The sequence below is a fragment of the Aythya ferina genome (genome assembly GCF_964211825.1).
Source record: "Aythya ferina genome assembly, chromosome: 3".
Taxonomy (NCBI): Eukaryota; Metazoa; Chordata; class Aves; order Anseriformes; family Anatidae; genus Aythya; species Aythya ferina.
This window is the reverse complement of record NC_140298.1, coordinates 3,918,126-3,941,079: the sequence shown is the minus strand read 5'-3', so window position 1 is coordinate 3,941,079 and position 22,954 is coordinate 3,918,126. Positions and strand designations below refer to the sequence as shown.

General features: G+C 45.7%; 1 long non-coding RNA gene across 6 annotated transcripts in view; it reads left to right on the top strand.

Moving 5' to 3' along the window:
- The window catches only part of LOC311434341, a 226,897-nt gene that overhangs the window by 192,731 nt on the left and 11,212 nt on the right, over positions 1–22,954 (top strand). Inside the window, exons 1-2 of one of the 6 annotated variants that reach the window (XR_014691403.1) lie at positions 2,271–2,408; positions 13,087–16,097. The exons of 1 other annotated variant lie outside the window; for it this stretch is intronic. This is a non-coding gene — a long non-coding RNA (uncharacterized lncRNA). Of the gene's footprint in view, positions 1–2,270; positions 2,409–4,730; positions 7,233–13,086; positions 16,098–22,954 lie in introns of those variants that run through there. 4 more of the 6 variants (XR_014691404.1, XR_014691405.1, XR_014691402.1 and 1 more) reach the window with 4 other exon arrangements.

Here is a 22,954-nt window from a genome sequence, read left to right as displayed (position 1 = left end):
GCCCAGCGTCTCATGAGTACGTGTAGGGTGGAATAGGGCACTTCATCAGTGCCCTACTACCAAAACACCAGTTTGGTATTTTCTTCCCCTTGAATGCTTCTTTCACTTCTTACCAGGTGTCCATCTGTAGTTCTTTTTTTTTCCTTGGAAAATGAAGTTATTGAATAAAAGCCAGAGATCAAATTAAATTGAGGCAAAGATACGGCAGAGGTGAAATTCAAAAGACGATATGTAATAATTGGTTTTAAAGCAGAAACCAGATTATTCATATAGTCAGGAACAAAGGGAAAGCTTCCTGAAAGCCCTCTCTGTTTTTCACATTTATTTTTTTTGTTTTGAGAAAGGTGAATTTACAAAAATAGGTATCTTTTTTCCTGCCGTTAATTAACTACATCATCCTCTTGGGATGTGCAAACCAGTGGCATGGGACACCAAACCTATCTTCTCCTGGTATAAATCCTTTGGGAGCGTGCTTGCATCGACTCCTGGAAGTTGGTGGCTGCCACGGAGCCAGGACAAGCTCAGCTCTGCACAGCCCTTGGAGCGCAGAAGGGAGCAGAGCGGCAGAGACGGGCTGTGCCGGGGCCATCGTGTGTGGGTTTTCTGGGCAGAGGTTGGTGGGTGTCAGCTCTGTGGCTGTCCCTGCTCTTTCTGTCCAGCTGCGGGTGCGTGCGTGGGTATGGTTAAAAGGGTGCCCGGGCAGAAGAGCCGTGTGGGTGGCTGCTGGCAGGTCCACGCGGGCTGTGCCTGCGTCGGGGTGCCAGGGCGTGCAGAGGCGGAGAGATATAAAGCTGGGTGTTAAGCACAGAGAAAGACCCTGGCCCTGTTTATCTGAATCCAAAATAGAGAGCAAATCGGCTCCCAGCCACTGCTGCTGCTGACACACGTAGGAGCGCTGAGGCTGCCTTTCTTAAAGTTCCCGTCTCACCGATTCACTTCAGACGCTGTGAGCTCGAACCCCGCTTTTGGGCTGTATTCATGCTAATGTTGACAGTTTTTTCCTCCTTTGTTACATTGTGCAAACCAAATAGAAAGTGAGGTGAGCTTGTCTGAGCAGATGAAAGATGGCAAGAAATTGGCGCTTGGGGACCAGTGTCTTGGTGACATCGACTCTGCAGTCCTTTTTTTCTCTCTCTCTGGCTTCCCCTCTCCCTCTCATTCTCTCTGAAATGGTCTGTGCCTCCAGTAATTTACATAATACTCTTCTGACACCTTTACTTTAGTCATCAATCACGGTACCTTCTCTCAGTCTATCTTTTGTCTGAGCATGTCTCTTCTTTATCAGGCCATGCACAAAAGATTAATTTCACAGTTTTTCTCCCTTCTTTCTTTCCTTGCAAGATACAAAGCTCATGAAATGACAGAAGCAAGATAATGAAAACAACAATGCAAGCAATTTTTTTTTTTGTTCTTGCTGGTTGGATCTCAAGATACTTTTTTTAACCTCATTGTGTGCCATCTGTCTTAGAAAAGGTCTGCTCTGTATTTTTTAATACAATTCGGATACTGTTCTGAAGACTACCTGGGAAAAAAAATACATATTTTAATCAGGACATAGGCGTTGATTTAAAAAAAAAAAAAAAAAAAAAAAAGGATCTGCTGAACAATTAAAGCGAGGGGTCCATTTCTAATGGTGGCATGGGCTACTGCACAGTGCCCATGCCCCAATTAATATTAATGATCTCTTGTGCATGGCAAATTTATAGCATTTGATTGACTCACACAACTACACTTCAAGCTGTCATGTAAAGTGAAATATATGGGCACCATGGCCTCATTTGCATATGCATATGTTCTTAATATTAATTAGTCTAATGGATCTAAGGACCTGGAGATAATTTGAGTACTGGGAGAAGAGGAACAAACAAACAAAACAAAACTCGCAGAAAACTGCTCTGGTAGGGGTTGGCCCTACAGTCAAATAACTCTCCCAAAACGCAAAATAATTGGCATGAATTTCTCCTCCTTCCCCATGTCTCCCGCAGGACTGGATGAATTAAAATCTTATCCCTTATAATGCTTTGTTTTGGCTCTGACCCTGACATTTTAAAATTTGAAATATTTAACGTGGCAAATAGATTACAGAACTATATGCAGCTGAGCTGGAGTGCAGGCTTGTGGGCGGAGGTCAGGGCTATGTGATGCAGCCCCACGAGGGGACTCTTCCCCCATCCACCTGTGTAATTCCCATTAGTGTGAGTGGTAACTGCAGGTTTCTCGCATTTATTATTATCTGCCCCCAGTTTAGCTCTGCACTTGCATCACCTGGGAGCAATGGTGCAGATTTCCAGAGGAAACAGCCATCTTTGATTAATTGGCATTGGTTTGCCAAAGTTGGTGAGAACTTACTTTTTTCAGTGCTCTGAGGAACAAGAGGTGCCAGCGTGTGGAAGCAAGGAGGCGGCAGGGTAGGCTTTCCTTTTTGATTCTTGTCATGCATGGGAGGGCTGAGGTCCTAATCCCGGATGCATCCCTATTTCTACATCTCATCTGTGTGCTAACCAACTTTACATTTTCCCAGTGCCAGAACCAGAGAGCTGAACACAAATGAGTGGACCAGGCAGGCTTCCCCTTGGTGTACAGGATCACTAACTTCATGCGCCCGCATTCATTATTAGCGCTGGTCATTTCATAGTCACAGCAAGGAGCCTGGAACAAAGCACCACCACTGCCTACTTCTCTCTTGCACATTAAGCAAGAGGAGTTAGGGGAGTGCCACCTTCCTGGGCGTTGAAGCCATCCTACAGACCGGCACCTTTTTTCCAGTAGGAAAAGCGGGTGGGCTCAGCTCAGTGCCAGCGGCCAGGGACTGGCAGGGGCTCTCTGCCCAAAGTCAGGGTGTTTTGGGGCTGGGAAACAGGTTAACGCCGTTCTTGATCTCAGGGCCTCAGCCCTGGAGCCGGTGCCGGACTCGCCTGGCTTGTTTCATGTAGGAAAGCAAATGCCCCACACGGCTTCAGCCCATTTCCAGCGTGCAAAACCGTAATGAATCTGCAAGTTGCTGATTGCCTTTATGAGGTGCTAAGCACCGATGGCTGCCTGATACCAGCCAGGAGAGTGTCGGCTCTTGGCCGCATCAGGGCTGCAGCGAGTTGTTCTATAGAAAGAAATGGCTTTCCTGTATGAAGGCATCACTTATATATGGAATATATATAACAAAACCTGGAAAGCCTCTAGTCACTCATTTTAGCTGCTAAAATGCCTTTAGGCCAACATTCCTGTTGTGAAAGGGGTTATGGACATGTCATATGGGGGTCATCAGTGAAAAATATACCCAACTTTTGTTATTCTTAAGTCTAAATCAAAAACCTCTTTTCACAATCCACTAAGGGACGATTTACTAGAGAGTAGAATGTGGTATCAATTATTTCTGTGGGCATCCTTTTTGTTATAAGAAGCAAAGAGGATTGCTTGAGAGTCAATAGCATGACTCCATCTCAGATTACTAAATAATGAAATGCTAAACTTGGCCTAGAGTAAGGACTATTGCTGTCTCAAAGGGACCAGAGGCTTCAATTAAATCAGAGGACAGTGTTCAATGAATGAGAAAAGGATGCTTAAGGTACGATGACATATTACCGGATTTTACATTTAATTGCAGTGCTTTGTTCTTTTAATAAAAGCACAAGAGCACTGGATCTCCATTATGGTCATCTGGTGGCATTGTTCGCTGTGGACAGTTTATTGTAATTTATTGGCTATGTTTAATCCCTCTATTTTTCATATAAATGAATTCTGTCTGCTTTTTTTATGAATTTTCTCTGTTTTCTTTTTTTTTTTTTTTTTTTTTAAAAAAAAAAAAAGCACCTAACAGTTATTTACACACAAAAGAGCTTTTCCCCTGAAATACTCAACAGTGTAAGAAAAAAAACACCCAGCTTAGTCTGAAACTGTACCAAAAGCGAGGGCTTCTGCCCAGAAGCATGTAATTCTGTGTCCCCCAGGCGGGTATGGCCACTGACAGAGCACGGGGCAGCCCGTGGGGCTGCGTGGGGTGCGTCCTGCACGTGCTCTGCAGCCGGGGAGGCTGCGAAGGCTGTGAGCTCCCAAGAGGCTGGCACGCAGCAGAAGATGGGGAACAGCACTGCTGGCTTTCTTCCCCTGAGATGGCCTCGTTTGTTCCGCATGGCTCTGCACTGCTCGGCTTTCCCGTGCTCAGCCTGTGGGCACGGGGTCCCTGCGTGGGGCAGCTCGCTGGGCTTCTGCTCTGGGAGAAGCTGCCTGACCCCCCCGCCCCCCCGCGCCCAGAGGTGGGTTTCAGCCTCTCTGCTCTGGGCCCTGGGATAACGTACAACACATGGCGCTAGTTTAGGCAGAAAACCACAGGAGCATGTGTATGTGATTATACATGTGTGTGTGCGCACACATGCATGCATGTCTAGATGTATTTATAGTTTTATGTATGCGTATATAGATACACACATTTATTTAAAATGTGAATTCATAATTGTTTTTAAAAGGTTGTAAGGCAAATACCTCCTTTTAGGTTTCTTGCTCCAACATGTCATTGCTGTGATTGTCTCCTTTGATCACGTCAATCGTATCCCTTTGTGTGTATATATATATGAAATAATATCTATATGTACGATGAAATCATTGGTGACTTAACTAACGTAACCTGATGCATCACAGCACCACCGCAGTTATAGTCAGCTTAGAAAACAGGAGTTGAGAGACACGATTATTCAGATTCTCATGTTTATTTTTAGAGCTTTTTTTTCTTTTCCTAGTTTCACTGAAAGGTCCTTGTGCAGGAGACGGACTCTTAAATGCTGCTGAAATACAGTGTGCATCAAGCAGAGGCTGGGGACACAGCCTGTCTTCAGCCCTGGACAGCGCGTGTCTGGTTTTGGGCAAGATCCTCCCTGGGACAGGGTCACTGGGAGTAGTTCAGATCCCTGTTTAAACAGCTTGGGTGTCTTGCTTTCCTTTCTGCCTGGTTTCAGTTCGCCTCATGTCAGAGCCTGTGTCTGGGAAGGTGACGGTCGGTGAGCACGCTGGAGCAAGCCGACCCTCAGAAGGGACGGTACAAAAGGAAGGGAGAGCAGCTCTGCCAAAACTGCTGCCTGGGGCTGCTGGCGGGGGGAGCTGTGAGCTGCCCTGGCTGCTGGGCAGAAATTTCACGATGGTTTTGTCTGGCGGGTTTCTTCAGTAGGGTTCTGAGCAGAGTGTGTGCTGCTTGTAATGGCCTGCAGTATCTAATTTTTATAACATCATTTAGCCATGTGACAGCGTCAGAGTAATGAATTCGGGAAGTGCGTGGGGAGGACTGTCTGTGTGAGCGGGTGCGCTCGCTGCTCAGCTCCCTGTTGATCGCCCTGGGCAGCGGATGAGCAAGCGAGGGTGCTGTGCGTCCCAGGGTCCTTAAGGCACTTGATTGTTCAGGTTTGGGACTGGGACCACAATTTGCAATCGCAGCTTTTCAGTACGGGGGCAGCCCCGCTGGAGAGAGGATGGTGTCCGGGAGCTCCCGGGGTCCCCTCTGCGGGCAGCAGAGCTCGTGGGGTGCTGCCCTGCCCGTGCTGCGTGGGGCAGAGCTCCAGCTGTGAGCCAGGCAGTCGGCTCGCCGAATGCCCCGTATTTGTCATAGCTGCTTCTTGCAGGGGCTAATGCAATGTGACTCTGTCGTATGCATATTTGTAAATTACCATATGATGAATCTGGGGCCGTACCACGGCAAACCCTTCCTCTTGACAAAGTGCCGTGCCTATTCCCAGTTCTCCCCGGCCTCTGTTTTTGTTAATTTTACACTGAAGGATCAACAAGCCCAGGATGCACGCCTGCATCCATCTCTCTCCCTCTCAAAGGAAATTAGTGCTTTCCTGTCACTGCAGGTGATATGAGAAGGGGAGGAAGTACACAAACTGATTTATCTGGAGCTGTCAGCTGTTTTGAGGATGTTGACTACTAAGGGTGTCAGCTCCTCCTCAGTAGTTGGCTGACTCTGAAGAAGACCCCATTCCTCATTAAAAGAGCACTGAGCTGCACTTGAAAGTGACTTTCCCACTTGTTCTCCTCTCACAAACATCACAATAACAGATTCGCTGTTTAAAGTGGCATGATCTTCGTGCCAGGCCCAGGCAGCTTTGTGAAATACACCTCTGCAGCTCTTGGTAGCATCGGCACCATCCATGCAAAATTCATTTGAGGTATAAACTAGAGGCTATCATCGCGGATGACAGTTATAGCAAATCAGCGCGCCGTGTACAGTTTCATCCTTTATTCGCATTATGGATCATAATAAACGTCGTCCTGGCAACGCAGTTTGTTGAGAGTCAAACGCGGCATCCCACAACACCCCACCACGCTGAGGCTGAGGGATGGCGCTGTAAGAGCTGGTACGACCCGAGAATGACTCGCTGCCTCCTACCCACCTTTCCGAGGACTCTTTCCTCCTCCCAGCACCTCGGTGAGGCGTGGAAGGCAGCAGGCGTGCACTGGGGTCCCTGCTGCACGCAGATCCGTGCAGCAGCAAGCCTGAGCAGCAGCAGCGCCAGAACGCCGGGTTGAATGCATCACGACTCGAAATCGGAAGGCTTGAGGAAGAAGAAGATGGAGTGTTGCGTGGGTAAATTGAGAAATATTGGGGAAGAATTATTAGCCACGTGCAAGGCTATATCTTCCTTCTTTTTAATAAGTGCTTAGAGAAAAAGCACTACCAAGGTATTGGAAGTGGAAAGGAAGAAAAGTATTAATTTAACAATATATGTCTTTGGTATAGAATTTCACTCAGAACTAAGAGAGATGTTTCCTGAGCAGAGTCAGGCATGATTCACATAACATTTCCCCTGCCCCTGGGGAATGTCGTCTCCTTCTGATGTCTCCATTTACAGGAGAGGTTTCATTGCAGGTACGGCACGGGCTGCCACGCCAAAGGGCTGGGTTCGCTTTCAGACCCTAACACGTGCCTGCTCTGTGCGATACAGCAGCCTCAGGAATTCCCTTACATGGAGCAAAGCTTTCCCAGGATGGAGCACTTCTATCAGAAGACCCAGAATCTTTTTTTCTCCTATTATTTTGAATAAAAATGCCACTTGGCTTTTTCTCTGTGATGCGAACATGTTAATTAATAGGCTGCAGAGATGAAGAAACACCTTGCGAAGTCAAGCTAAGGGTTGGAGTTGCTCCCAATTTCTGAACGAGGCTGCAACCTCTTTCACAGTTAACCTGACCTGGTCTGTAGTTTGGCAGTTTAAAGGTAACAGAGCCAGTGTGACTCGAACGCTAGAGGATATAGAAGTCAATGCTTCCCGGACAAATTATTATTATTTTCCTTGGATTCATGGTGAAAACTGGCCATTAGCTGAACCCGTATGAAAAGAAAGAAGATTTCAACAGCCTCCCCAGTACACGTGTGGTTTCAAATGCAGCCTTCAGTAGCAGGAGTGACACCTCCAGACAACCACCACTAACCCCAGAGGGAAAGAGAGTCAAATTCTCAGGGATGGAACTGTAAGTAGGGCTAGGTCATTGATGCCAGAGTAGCCTCCCTTACTCAGTGCAGCTGGGAAGGGGGCAGAAAGTCCTGAATTGCCCCACTGGACATTAACAGAAGTGCAACCACAATTATCTCAACAAGACAGACTTGTTAATACAAGCAGCAAGTCCTAAACCACCCTTTTAGCTTCTAAATCACAAAGGTTTCCCATCTTTGGGGATGCATAGCTCTCCTTGGGAGAGGAGACAGCACAGATACCTTATGGGCTCAGCCTTTACACAAAGCAAAGCCTAGCGTCAAGCAAAGGCCTGAGATGGTAGAATCTGGGCCTCAGTCCAGAGCAGAGCCTCTCCAACCTGTCAAGTGGTTTATGTCCTGTCTGGAGGTGCCAGAAAACAAGACCATCCAGGAGTCATCCTCAGAGTTCAAATGTGGGTCCACACACAGGGTACACAGAAGTCTGGATTCAGAGGCAGGTTTAGGGCTCAGCTCTGCAAAATTCATTGCCGTGGAGCAGTCCTGTAAGGCAAAATGATTTATCCCAGTTTTTAAAGTGCATGCGGGTTTTGGTACTACAGCTGAAAAGACAGTTGGGGTCCTGTGGGCGGGAACTTGGAGAAAAACTGAAAAAAAGCCGCCCTGGTTATTAATCAGAATTTTGTATACTTTTCAATTCGCTTCTCCAGGACTGATTCCACTGCACAATAATTAAAAAGAAACCCGTGCTGACGGTGGTGCCCCCCCGCCAGTGGAGCGGTGCCTGGCTGATCCCATTGTCTGCACCCTGAATGCTGAGCCTACAGTTAATAATTAGTTAGCAGCGCTTAAATGAAATCGCACAACCGATTCTCTGGTACACTGGCAGAGGCGGCGGCTGAGCCAGCCAGGACTTTGTCATCTTGGCAGGGAGAGGGAGCGCTCGGTGCCATCCCACAGCCAACGTGCTGTGCCGGGGAGCTGGCGGAGCCCGGCGGAGGGGTGCGGGCGGGAGGGGAAGGGAAGGCTTTTGCCATCTTCTAGGAAAAAAAAAAGAAGAAGAAAAGAAAATGGACTCGTTTTTGGAAGGGAGGTTTCGTGGAGATGTCTCTCAGGTTCATATTTATTGTTTATTGCCCGTAAAACTGTGTTTCTATGCTTCACAAAGCCATCATTTCGATGTAGTCTGCCTAGCCTGAAATGATAAATGAAAGCAATGAAGGGAGAGGAAGGGTGTTCGGGTGATTAAAACTCTGGATTTGACTTGAGAAAGTAGATTTCAGCTCTGTCTCTGCCACCGACTTTTGGGTGACTTTTGACTAATCGTTTAATCTCTTTGGGCTTATGTGAGATCGGGAGAATGATGATTTCTCCTTTTTTTTTTTTTCCTTTCATTTTTTTTTGCCTTGCCTGGTTAGGCCGTCCAAGTCTTCCCATTGGGGACCCTTCTTACTGTGGTCACAGAGTGTGACCAAAATGGGGATACCACTGTCATTTAAATATTCCCGGTATTTTAACAACGTGTTTGTGGATATAAAGGGAAAATAGTAGAGTAATTAGAAAGGATGTGAATAATGAGAGTGCCCATGGCGGCACATACTGAACCTCAGACAAATCCGTTTCTGACTGGAGCGGGTTTATTTCCCTCACTGATGATTGAACTTAATCTAGGCTGTGATTTTATGGAGGTACTCATAAACTGGAGGAAATCTGATGGCCTCTGGATGTAAAAGGTCAGAAGAGATGATCTAATAGTCCTTGTTAACCTTAAAACTGTGAAGGAAAATGAAGGTCTGTTCTATTATTTTTTACCATGGTTAGATAGGAAATGGAATGGTGGGTGGTAAAGCTAAACCCCAAACTCAGACGCTCCCTGTCTCTGTCCCCATCTCTTTGCTCACTCCTGTGCCTGTAGGTTTCCAGCTGTGGGCCACATCTCCCAGAGCATCTCTGAGCCACTTCTCTAAAGGGTGCCTGAAAGGCAACCAAAAAAAGCCTTCTGTCAGGAGGCTTTAATTCCCTACTACAGGCAATTGTGTCTCCACTGGAAGTGTTAGGGATCTAAAAAACAAAAAATGGTTGAAAACTTCTGCTCCGGTCTTTGCCAGGGGTTAAAGACGGCTCAATCCCGGCACATTCATGTGCCCATCTTGATGTCTCAACCCCGTTCCTGCAGCTGAACAGGGCACTTCTTGTCACTGTTTTCAGATCTGCCTGTGGCCCTCTTTGAATTTTCTTGTTTTGTGCTTACCCTACAATTAAGTATCCTTAAGTGACAAATATATAAAGACCTTAATATACAGCACTGTTGCATACCAGATACACAAGTGCACCTTGGTATGAGCACTTCACAGACAAAGCAACCTAATCACTCATCAGCACTATTGTTTTTGCTGCATGTGTGGTCTGGATCAAGGGCTCGCGTGCCTTTGGCAGAGGTGTGATTACCTCGGGGGTTTGGAGGTACTGCTCCAGCCTGGAGCCCTCCTTGCTGCTCCCCTTAGGGTCTGCCACAAGAGCCAGCCAGCCGAGGAGGTCCCTGTGGTATCGCATCATGGGTGGCTCTTGGCAAGGGTGATGTCGCCGTCCGGGCGTGATGGCGTGGCCGGGGCGCTGTCAGGACACGGGGCATGGAGAGGGAAGGTGCCCAACCCGCACCAGGCAGCGTCTTCAGTCCTTCCAGCGTCGAGGCAGCACCAGATCGTGGTGCTCGGCAGTCCTCCACAGACCTCTACTGCGAATTTGTCTAATCGCGTTTCAAATCCATTTATATTCCTGGCCTTTGCAACATGCTGTGCAGCAAGTTGCATAATTTAGTTATTCTTTGTAAAAGTGTTTCTTATGGGCTATTTTAAACCTGCTGCCTTGTAATTGGGTGCACCCTAGTTCTTATGCTGTGAGAAATAATGACTAATTCTTTTCTATTTGCTTTCCCTATACTGCTCATAATTTTATAGACTTTATTGTGTGTTCTCTGATTTTTCCTGTATCATTTTGTAGCTTGAAGGGCTACATTTTTTACAGAAGTCAGCACAATGGGAGATAAGTAGAGGATTTGGCGTGTTATTGCAGACATCCTGAAATATAGAAGAAAAATTGATCATCAGCTGAACCAAAAATGAAATTCTGGACTTTTTCCGATTAAAAAGAAAAAGAACAACAAAAAAAAAAAATTAAAAAGATGAACATAACCATGAAAAGCCAGTTTAACATTCATCATTGGTTTCAGAGTTTTATTTCAACATTGACCTCTTTTGTTTTTATGCAAGGCAGCAATTAAAGGGTATCGCAGTAGAAGAGAATTCATAGGAAAGGCTTGAGACATTTTTGTTTTGAAAGTTTCAAAATGTTTTCATGCTTCTCTGAAATTTCCCTTCTCAGCCTTGTCCATTCAGTCAAATCAAAATTTAAGCTATCAGCAAGTCTGAACATTCACCCAAAAGGCTTGCTTTTACCTAGGTGTAAAGAGAAACTCTCTTGAAAAATTTGATGTAAAGCCACATAAAAAACCTCTCCTAATATGAATCCGTCAAAGATCTCGTGCCAGGCAGGTTTCCCACGGATTTTATTCTACGTGTGCTAAACACTCCACAAAACAAAGCCCATCCAGAAATGCAATCTGAGGGCTGTTTAACACTGTAGATTTTCCCCTTGTATAACAATTATGTAAACAGGCACGCTAATTGACATCGGATGCGACACTGTGAATTTGTGAGTAGTGTTCAATAGCCATCATAATTTCTCATTTTGCTGCTTTTGGTTGCATAGGCTAGTAGTCACATGTAGGAGGACAGAACGCAGGGTGTACTAGCTCCAACCTACCTGAAGTTGGTTGTTTTTCCCTGCCGGTGAAGTATGTCTGGATTTTCTCACCTTTTTGAGCTCAGGTCTTTGTTCCTTAACTTATGTTTTATAACAGGAACAAACTAATTAATCTCTTTGCCAAAGAAAGGCAGGCATGTGCTTGTTCCCACCTGAGATTTGCTGGGGGTGAATTCCTCACTGCCGTGCTATTGAGGCCCTGGAAGAGTACAGGAGGGAGTCTGCCTGCTCCTGACGTCTGCTGGAGCTGGGTTGTCTGTCTGTCTTGAGGTCCTTTTGGGGACCCGAGAGGGGAACACTCACTGGCTGGTCATTTACGCCTTGTGTGGCAATCGGAGCCCCAGGTGCCAGGAAAATTTCTCCTCCGCAGCACAGTCCTGTCATGGATAGTTTTATGGTTGACAGTGACTGCACAGGTTAGTTCTAGGTGATCTAAACAAGCTTTTGTTTCCTTCCCGTCATTGTAGCATTGGATTCAGTCTTAGTCTCTGTTATGAGTCTGCCTAAAACCTGATTTTTGAGGAGTTTATTATTTTAAAATTCATTCAAAACAAATATACAGGCTTTGCTGAAATATGCAGTATCCAGTAGGAAATGCCTTATATAGTATGCTTGGCTTATTTAGAGTAAATCTAGTTAGATAAAGATGCATTTTAATATACAAATTATATTTGTTTTTAAGCTACAGTATTGTATCTGGACTCCGCCTGCTTCCATTTTTTTAACCATTAATCTTGCTTTTGCCCCTAATCCTTTCTTTGCTACAATGAGCTTTCACTGAGTGCGTGTGGGGAGGGAAAGCCCTATTAGATTATAACATTTTATGAGTTGTCAACGATATAATGACATTAGCCACCTGACTGAGAAGTAAAAACCTTTGCGGTGTCACATAACAGGTTAGAATGGGCTGGTAAGCCCTTGTGAAATAAACAAGGTGGAAAAAAATCCTCCAAAATGTATATTTAAATGGATGGATGTAACCCCTCCCTGCTTATTAGAGCACCGAGGGCACTTTAAATATTTTATACGTATATATCTTTATGTATATGTAGAATAGATACAGATAGGTGCACACGAATACATACATACACACATGCATAGACATACAAGTCTTTCAAAATCAGAAAGGTCTCAAATTTAATTGGAATGGAAAATGCTAACTAATTGGCATCCAAATTTGATTTGCTGTAGAAACCTCATATTTGTTTGAAACACAACACTGTGTCTTGGAACACAAGCCCAGTCCTTCAAAAATCATACACGAGAACTGTGGAAGAATCAATTAAAGTTGATTTGGCAGATCTGCTTTTGACAAATATAAAGAAATCTCTGATTAGGCTGAGAAGAAAAGAATCCCTCTTTCGTGCTCTCTCTATTCTCTCCCTCTTTAAAGGCAGTAGATGTCAGAAGGGGGTGGGTAGTGATATGCAAAACACGGCCTCCATAACCAAAGTAGCCTGCAAAATTAGGTGTCAGCATGCAAAGCTTATTGATGTATGAATGCGGAAAATGAAAGCCGGCAGTAGACAGACGGGGCTAAAGGTGAGACAGCCACAGTGAAAGCAGCTGTACATCTACGTCAAGGTGTTGCTATATGAGCCTGCTTTTTTCTGGAGGGCCACAGCCTAACAAGCTGTGCCTGGCCATAAAATGATGAAACAATACAATGTAGGCACACACTGTGTGAATACCAAATAAATTGACTCGGACCCCCCCCACACCCCTTCAAAGTAGGCCTGTGTATTCATTAATAAATTCATATTCTGAGTTTTCAATAAAAGAAGAAAATGCAGTGTAAACTGGAGTTACTTAGTGACACCCAGCTCATTGCTTTTTATTGTTGCTTGCAGCTACGAAGCCTTCGCTGTGCACTAGTAGAATTTATTACTGTCTGTCTTTGTGGCAAGTTGGCGAAGTGAGCCTTTTGAAGAAAATTGACCCACACTTCATGAATATGATGAAAAATGCCAATAACACTACAAAGACAAAGCTCTTGACATTAGTGTGCGAAGAACTAAGAGACGGTAATGAAAGTATTGCAATTACAAATCATATCCCTCCTCCCCGGCCGAGGGTGCAAGCTTTTGGGGACCGCTGAGGAGCCCCGATACCCCGCTGGATGTGGGGTGGGATGAAGAGTGGGGAAGGATGGGTGCCGTTTCACCACCTTGCCCCCTCCCCATCCTCTGTGCTTTGAAGGGGTGAGAAGAGAAAAGCAGGCAAAGTGCTTAATCCAGCAAGGATTTCCCTCCTAGAAGGTTGCCCCTTCTTCTCGCCGAGCCTGCGCGCAGAGGCAGAGTGGTCTCGTTGCTAAGGCACAGGGCTGGGAGCCGCGTGGCCCAGCTTGCCTCTCTTCCCTGTATGCTCCTGGACACAATGCACTGTAAGGCTCTGCGCCTCAGTTTCCCTCTCTGTACAATAGTTGTTTTCTTCTGTGCTTTATGAACATAGTCTACTTCGACTGGAGTTTCCTTCAAGCCACCTCACTCTGCTTTCCTGTGTGCACCCCTCCCCTCTTTTGGTATTGCAGTAATCGTAATAATTGGGATTAAAATTACCATTTTGCAAGCAGGAAGGTCTGCCTCACAGGCTCTGTCCCAGTGAAGTGAAAGAGAAAGGAGGAAGCAACGTGACACTCAGAAGATCTCTCTTCAAGTCTTTCCCTGGCAATAAGCAACTTGATCAGTGAAAGTATATAAGAAACAAATAGGACAGTTTTTTTTTTTTTCCCCACTAGCTGATGAAGCACTAGAACAAAGCAGCTTTAAGGCAGGAGGAGTAAAAGCTAAGAGAAACTGAGCTGTGAAAAAAAAAAAAAAGAAAAAAAAAAAGGCAACAAAAGGTTATTTAGCCCTATGTTGAGCATTTGCCACTTTCTGAACTTATTATTCATCAATCAAATTTTCCGTCACCAAGATAAACTGTAAGTGCCAAGTGTTTTGTTTATGCATTCTGCTCTTATATTTATTGTGGAGAGACCTGCTAAAAATCAAATAAAAAGCAAGCATGCTATCTACTAAATTTGTATGTGACAGTCATAGGTATATCTTGCCACATTGCAGTCCTGGTGCCAGAACAAATCAGTTCAGCTTTGCTGTTCTCATGCTCCTCTTTCCACTTGTAGGAGATGACACTTGTAAATTAAGGCAAACCATGACTGAGTTTCCTCTGTGACATGTGGCCGCTGATGAGATAATCATGAAGTCAGCTGGAGCAATTCTGCAGGTCTGTCTGAGCCGCTCTGCACCCAAACACAGGCTGTCCGGGAACTCCGCTTCGATCTGACTCCATCAGACCTGTGCCACCTGTGGATCCAGGCTGCTCGGGGAGCATGTGGGGCTTCAGAGATGAAGAGACTCCACTGGTCCTCACGCAAGACCCTTCTGCTTTGGATATCGACTGTTGCAACATGTACAAGTTGTCTGCTGCATTTGTCAGCGTCCTTGCATCGCTCATTTTGAGGCACAAAAGGGTCTCTCGGGATTGCTGTTAGCTGTCTGCAGAGCATGACAGTGGAGTGAGGACTAAGCCCTTATTCTCAAAACTAGCTGTTTTGTTGCCAACCTGTCACATGTGATTTCCCCTGCTTGTTCAGATGTCATCAGCAAGGCCATGGCAAGACCCCAAGGTCTCTGTTGCTGGCTGTGGGCCTTTAACACCCATGACTTGAAGCTGGCACTTGAATGGAGTAGAAGACAACCGATTAAACCATCTTACAATCGTGTTACAATGAGGAGCTGAATCAGTGCTGATTTCCCATTCCTGCGTGTGCTGTTCGTAGATGCACTCCCTGTACTTAATGAGCAGAAGCTCAGATGTGCCTCAGTCTCTCTCCCTTCTCTTTCCTGACACTGGGGTGTCTGACATGATACCCACAGGACACACGACAGGTTTCAGTAGGTTGACAGCTCTTTGGTATGTGTGAAGACACAGATACAGCCATGAAGCATATCAGGTGTCTTTAGCATCTGGACCATCCCTTTTCTCATGGAGTGGGGTCGTTTCTCTGTCCTGGTCATGAGAAAGACCCACCACATCTGAGGAACTGGAGCAGGTGGCTGTATTAGTGCCCCCGGTGGCTGAATCCATGCATGGGGCGTCCTCCTCAGAGACACCATGAACCCAGTAGGAAGAAGTGACTCTGTCGTTGAGGAGAACTAAGCTGGACGTGATAATATTTTCCATGTTTTATGAATCAGTTAAAGTTTTATGGTACATTATGATAAGAAAAGAGACAGAAAAGGAGAGTAAAGAAGCATCCAAACAGGAGAAGCAGCTACTGTGTAATAGGTGAAAAAATAACAAAATGGACTGATTATGTCTGAACATCCATCTTTCCGAAGCAACTACAGATTATAAATCATTGCTTGTGTTATTTGGCTTTGAAAACAAGGCTGATGCAGAAACCTCGAGAGGAAAATGTGAGACCACCACATAGATCAGAGTGATACCATTGTAAAGAACAAAAAAAAAGGGACGCAGCCAGAGGGAGCGAGCAGACTGCCCGGCTATAAAAAGCAGCGTTGAAATCCAGAGGAAAGTTTCGTCAAAGGGTGGCTTAAGTGCAAAGGTTCAGACCTGAGTAAGGAGCAGCTCATTTTTTGTTGCTCTAGAGCAAGACCTGTCTCCTAAGATCTGAGCGAGTGAATGAATGTTGTTCTCTTGCTCAGCTGAATGAGGCAGTGGCACAGTCTGGCCACAGATGGGGAATCTCACAAGTAAAGATGAAGCCATTAGATAACATATTGGAGTGGTTCTATTGAACAGGCTGAATGCCTGTTTGGTTAAAAAAAAAAAAAAAAAAAAAAGGAGAGGAGAAGAAAACACTGTGTAATTATACACCCTCCCAGTTCTTAACTTCTCACTCCTTTTTTTCTGTGGCCACCCACATTAGATGTCTACACTTCCCACAGCATTTTGTGGCTTGCTTCTCTGGCTAGTGAGTGCTGTCCCATACCCATTAAATAACTTTCCACACTAAGCTCCGTGGGTGCAGGTTTCACAGTGGGACACTGAAGTTGGGGCACTCCTTGCTGCTGCTGGACCAGCCCTGGTGAGCCAATCCCCAGACCAAATTATTTGTTCACCGTGTCCACATAACTTGCCAAAAGCACAAATAGATAATATTTATTTGGCATAATTGATTATGGCTAATGATGACTGGAAATCCAGTTGTGATGCTGCTGGACTTATCTGCAATTTAGATAGAAGGAGATGTATTTTTCAGATGTTGGCATGTTTAGTGCTTCAGGATGGACAATTTATTTACCTGGGTTCATTCTGCTTCTCCCAGAACTGATAGTATATTAGCACATCTCATGAAAATCATGCGTGATGTTACTCTTGCATCTATATATTGAAAAGAGATGAAACTGGGGCTGGATAAAAGCCCTTTGAAGTTGGTGGAAATGTCTCCCATCAACTTCAATACGAACACATGAACGTGGAAATGTAGGATTGGAAAGGACCTCCCGGGTCACTGAGTCAGTCCTCTGCTATCACCCGCACTACCTTGTGTCATCCCTTCTCCATCGGTTGTTTCACTTCAGCCTGTCTATGGGCTGATGATGTGCTCAGCATATTGCTGAAAGGGTTAGCAATAATGAGATTTTTTTTCATTAGAGGTAACCAGTAGGTCTCGTGTGTTTGATTTGTCATCTCTTACAGGCGTGCACAACTCCCAGGACATCAACTTAAAAATGCAGTTTGGTCAACATATGCAGGCATCGGGAAGACTGGAAGAGGGACAGGGTTATCTATATTTAGTTTGTGGCTTTGTCAGAACTCCGGAAACTCGCACCATGGTTCCCAACAGATACTGGATGGGATCCTCCAGTGATCCTTGCAGCAGATAGTGGGGATTGATCACAACAGAGCGAAAGGGGCCCTGTTTCCTGGCAATGTTTTTGGTCTTTATGAGTTAAAAGTGATAGGTGAAGAAGGCCCAGATTCTTTGGATTTTTCTTTTTTTTTCCTGTACAATATTGTATATGCTGAAAGTGAAAAGAAATAATTGAAAGGTATGACTAGGAAAATTCCATGCAATTCTATTCAAAGCCAATTATGTAAAGAGAAGATAGTAGAGGGTTGGAAAGGGTTAAAATTAAAAGCTGTTTCTAAAGCCTGCAATAATAATACAATAGACTGGTGGTAGCCACAGGCAGAATTTACTGTCCTTGGTCTAGTGAACCAGTATTAACCCTTCAAGTGTCCTGGATGGCTCTGTGCACAGTGTCACTTTCTGCTCCAGTGTATGGATGTATGCTTTCTGTCAGATTGCTCAATTAATTATAATTGTCCTACCTTTAAAGGGATGGCCCTGGGCATACTAGGGGGTGTGGCCCTCCTGGGGTTTTATTTCAAGCCATATCCTACTGTCTCTAACTCAGTCAATGAATCTTACTCATCAATATTTAATGACACAAGTGTACCTTCTTTTTTTTTTTTTTTTTTTTAATTTATTCTTCTACACAACTAGACAGGTGCATTGTCTTCCTGTTACATTTTGGCAACAGTGAAGATGCTGCCTAGCTCTATGTTAACATCTAAGAAATAGGTGGGTAGACCCACCAAAAAATGTCAGCGGGCACTGCCTGTGTATTTGAGAAACGGGCATTACAGACCTTCTGCTCCACCTCTGAGATGCCACAACAGGCATCTTGCTGCAGGTTCAGTACTGAACTGGTATCAGTCAGCTTCAAAGCCAGCTGTGTAGTACACAGGAAGAAATTGGTTTTAAGGAATAGGGCAGGAGAAACATCTCAAAGACTGCTCATTTTACACTTCCAGTGCAACCTCTGCTGCTCTACAAGCCACCAGTGACACATTCTGTGCCGTTCACACCTTGCTATAGTCTTGGACAAGAACCACATCCTGTGTATTATTGATATTTTATGACAAGGTAAAGCAATTTTATAACATCAGGCTGCCCATCTGCTATGAACTACTTTTCACAATATTCAAAATAGATGTGTTTCCCTTTCCTGTTTTCATATGAGTGAAATGCAGACCACAGTTAGGTTATGAGACTGGGGGCCAGGAATTTTTCTACTTTTAATCCTGTCTCTGACATTGATTCCTTCATTAGCCTTGGGCAAGTCATTTCACTTGGATATATTCGAATCACCACATCTATAAAATGGAGATGCAGTGAGGTGTCATGGAGATTTATTAGGCTGTGTCTGCAGCATACTTTGAAGAAGTCAAACCATATACACCTGTTAATGAATGGAATTTTAAAATATGAATGAAAACATTTCCTCGTTTCAGAAGCTCAGTTTCTGGGTAAGCGTCCTGCAGACCTGTGACTACCACTGCAGTCAGCAGTTACGACTTACATACAGAATGTAAAAAAAATAATAATAATAATTAGCTAAACGTTACGATTATGGCAACTGAATGCCAGAGAGTTTCCCATTCAGAAATGTATTGTTACTGCTGGATGTTGTATTTGTCCCTATGAAATAAAAAAAAAAAGCAATTTTTTCAGTTAAAAATGTCTGTGGGCAATTTAGTGAGTACCTGCTCTGTGGCTGGTAGATTTATAGGGAAATTAGCTACCTGCATAATTGCATCGCTACAGAGTAAAACTCTAGACTTGCAGGGGCATTTTGCTACCAGCCTTGATGAAGGGCTCATCCAAATTATCATTTTCTAGTACACTTTGGTTGGAGGCTTCACCAGGACTTGGGCCTTTCCATGCATCGGTGGTGTGGCCCAGCAAAGGTCCGTAATCACTGGGAGTCTGTTCAGTGTCTGGCCTGTAGAGGGGCATCCCGGATGAGCTGGTCCCATCCTGATCTGGCTGTGATGAAGTCTTTGGTCTCGGCAGAAGGTCATGAGGTTGGACGCGTGCCCTGCCTGCCCTGCCAGTCGGAGCCCCACACCTGGACACAGGAGGCAAAAGTCACCTGTGGCACCGGCCAGAACCGAAACAAGCTGGTGCCAACCTCACATCGTCCTTACTCACGCTGGACTTTCTGTAGACAAGAATAAATCTCCTCCGTGACTAATCTGTGCATGACTCACCACCTGCATCGTAACGCAGACCTCGAAGAGCTGTGGGAAGGAGCGGCGCACTGAGGCGTGTTCCGAACCAACGCTGACCCCACGCAGCAGACAGCGAGACTCGCACAGAAACCCAGCACAGGAGGGGGTTTCTGCAGGGCTGGGACAGGGCAAGCACAGCGTGGACACAGCCTTCCTGCTGCCCCTCTGCTCGCTGCTTCCCGGCCGCTCCCACGCCGTTGCAGGTACCACGTTCCCCCGGGAAGAGGAGGAGGTGACACAGAACAGTCTGGAGAGAGGAAGGCATCTGGGGCGCAGGGAGAGCAAGGATGGGAAGGACAGGTCTCCCGTAGGAAATAATGTAACCTTAAAAAGCCACGGTGCGATCATAAGAATATGTTCATTTTGAAATTAGTCACCCGAAGCTGTCTGAATTCAGCTCTCCTTGCCCAGACACTGCTTTAATCACGTATGAATCAGTGCGCACACAGGCACTGAGCGTAGCTGCATGCTCACACTGGTTCGTAGCCACACTGTCACCTACAGCACGGTGGAAAAAGCATCCAAGAGGACAACATAAGGCCCGATGCTGCAGGGCACGAGGCTGTGCTTGGACCTGAATGAAAGCAGTAAGCACAGATAGCTGCAGTGAGACACAGCCACCCGTGTGTGAGCAGCAGCGGTGACTGGCACTTTGCTTGGGAGAATTAGGAGGAAGCATAAGACTCCCAGACGTCCTGTGGGTGGGCATCGAACAGGTTTCCTCTCTCCCCTTTTGGGGGAGATTCGGCACAGGTTGTCTTGCTAACCACGTGAGCCACCCCTCCACAAGGGGCAGGAGCCTGTTCTCACCCTGCCAGCCTCAGCATTGCAGAGGAAGCTCCTTTACCATTCACATTTTCCTTCCAGGACACGACGGAGAAATTATCCTTCAGTACCTGAGGAAGGTGCACATCCCCGAGAGAGACAGTCTTCTTCCAGCAGCAGTTTCTGACCTCTGCAGCCTGGCATACAATTTAGCACAGAGAACTCAGCTGTGGCTGTTTCCTGTGTGGGCTGACAGCTTGCTTCCCCAGCCCCTGCTTAACTTGGTAGTCAAAACTGAACCTGTAATTTCTACTAGCATGTAATGTTACAAAAATGACTTTTTAGAAGTCAGTAATTTTCCTACATGGTCTAGCTGTAGTATGTTTCTAAAGGTCTGTGCTCTGGCCTCACTACCCTCTGAGCAAAAAGCAGCTGGGAGCGTTGCAGAGAGAGCTTGCTCAGCCCTCTCTCTGGGGGAATGGGTGAAGTGGATGTTCGGTGCGACTTGTTTGCAAACCCCTGTGGCTATTTTGAGGAGAGGCTCCTGGGATTTTATGCAGTCATGTATATCCCGGCTTGGAAAGATGGATTCAGTCCAGGGTTCGGCTGAAAACAAGAAGAAGGGGCCATGTTCAAGTGGTGAGTTTTGTTGGTTTAGCAATAAAATGCAGCTACTGAAACCACCATTTACTACCTCCTCTCAGTGCTCTTCCGCACATACCCAGATTAAATAAGGAAGCTAATGAGTGAACGCAAATGTGTCTAGGTTTATTGTGGGCCAGAGCAGTAGGTACAGACCCGTGGTAACATGAGAACGTGAGGCTCCAAGGGTGGCTGGAAACGCAGATAATATCAGATCAGGTCAAAGAGAGAGGCTCAGCAGCTGTGGTCCTGCTCCGTGGCACATGATGAGCCCCAGCCCAGACACAGGCTATGAATGAAGGAAATCACACAAACAGAAGAGGGTGGTTTCATGTTTCCACTTTTCTTCATATCCCACTGTCCCACTGCATCCCAAGTTGCTGCTTGTTTGATAGGCTCATTTTTTTTTTTTTTTTCCTTTTATGAATCTGGTGGTGTCATTTTCATTTTTACGCTGGAAGCCTGTTTCACTGCGTTTCTGGCAAACCCCATTGGTTAAACTTGTTTTACCACATCATGATCTTTTTTATAGCTCACATCTGCCAGGAAAAGTTTGTCATTCATCATCTTCCTTTCTGCTGTGTTCATTTTCAGCTGTGCATGAAATGTGCTTGTATTTCCAAAGCAATGCAAAGCTTTCTGCTCCGGGGCCAGGGTGGAAGGGGTAGGCAGTGGGCAGTCTCTGCGCCATGGCATGTAAGTCATGCTCAGAAGTGGGGAAGAAGAGAAAAAAATGATCCTGAGCATAAACAAAGTAGGCTGTGGGACTCGGACTCCCCTTCCCAGCGGCATCCCTTCAAGAGACTACTGCCCCAGGCAACTCCAGCTTTGCCTGTGTCTACAGCTGGCTGGTTCCCGGTGGAAAGGAGCTTTCCCCAGAAGCAGTCCCATGGTGTCTGCAGCATTCAGGGCTGCAGGCTTCCTCCCCTTTCATATTACTCATCCTGTTATGGGTGAGAATCGTGTTGATGCCAGCAACCGTGTTTAAACATGGGACAGCACTGAAGTACAGCTGTGTTTTGGTCACTGGGTTTCTGTACCTACCTGGTAAGTGTTCCAGAGATGTGTAATGATGCACAGAAAGCTGTTTAGTTGCTGTTTTGTTAACCAAGTGGCATTACTTGTGGTGGAATTCATGGGGATTTTGCACAATGAGACCAAAAGTATGACAGTCACCGTCCCTTATTTGCACCACGTTGGGCAGAAAGCTTTCCTGAAGCTCTCTGGAGAAAGTTCGCAAAGTTTTCAGCAAAGTAGCTGGGGAGAATCTGGGATGGTAGCAATTTGGGTAGAAAATCAAGGCTTTGCTTAATACCTGCTGAGAAGCACACAGCTCACGGGACTGATGTTTGAAGTTGCTTCTTGCTCAAAAGATCTGAAACCATGTTGCAGGCACAGGGCATCATGACCATCTCCGTTTTCCAGCAACTTGGACATAAGTGGACAGAGAAGAGAATTTAAGACACAAGTAGCAGTTATGTTCCATTTGGCCACTGGAAATGGATTTGGATTCCTGATTTTAAGTGCCTGCTTTTGAAATCTTCGCAGCTGTGTGAATGCCTTGAAAGCAACGGGCAAGTTCCCTCTGGCCTTTTCGGGCTGCAGAGGAGAAGCCCCACTGGGTGAGCGGGCAGGCAGCCGCGGGTGGTGGAGCTGTGCTCTTTGCCACCAGAGTCTGTCTCCCTCCTCCGTATCTCGCGTGCATGGAGATAAGTGAAAATGCAGGGACTTGTGCCACACTTCCTTCATAATGGTGTGTACAAATATTTGCATGCAGCAGTGGTTCAAAGGAGCCTGAGATACTATCTTAACTGTGGTGCTTTCCCAGACCATTGCTGCGCTTTGCCTTTGTGAATAAAGGCAGCAGTGTCTGCAGTCAGGAGATCTCTCATATAGATTTAATCTGGCTGCTTTCTTCCCTGGGGAGCAGAGTTGAGGATAGCGAAGTTCAAGGTAGCGTGTGTTTGAGTTTTGTAAGCAGAATAGACATGGAAATTTGAAGCCTAAATTGCACATTCCAGTCTTCTTATGGAAACGGTGAGCGAAGAGGAAGCGGAGCCCTTAATACTGAACATGCGCCAGTTTTTAAATACCGATACAGATCTAGAGAGCTTATTTATAAACACCGCATGTGCATGTGTGCACACACGCATCCACACACCTATACATACACACCCGTATGTGTGATGTTTATAAACAGCGCGGCGCATCTCTCTGCTTATAGATTCTATTGATGATTGCTTTATTCGTCTTGTGGCAGAC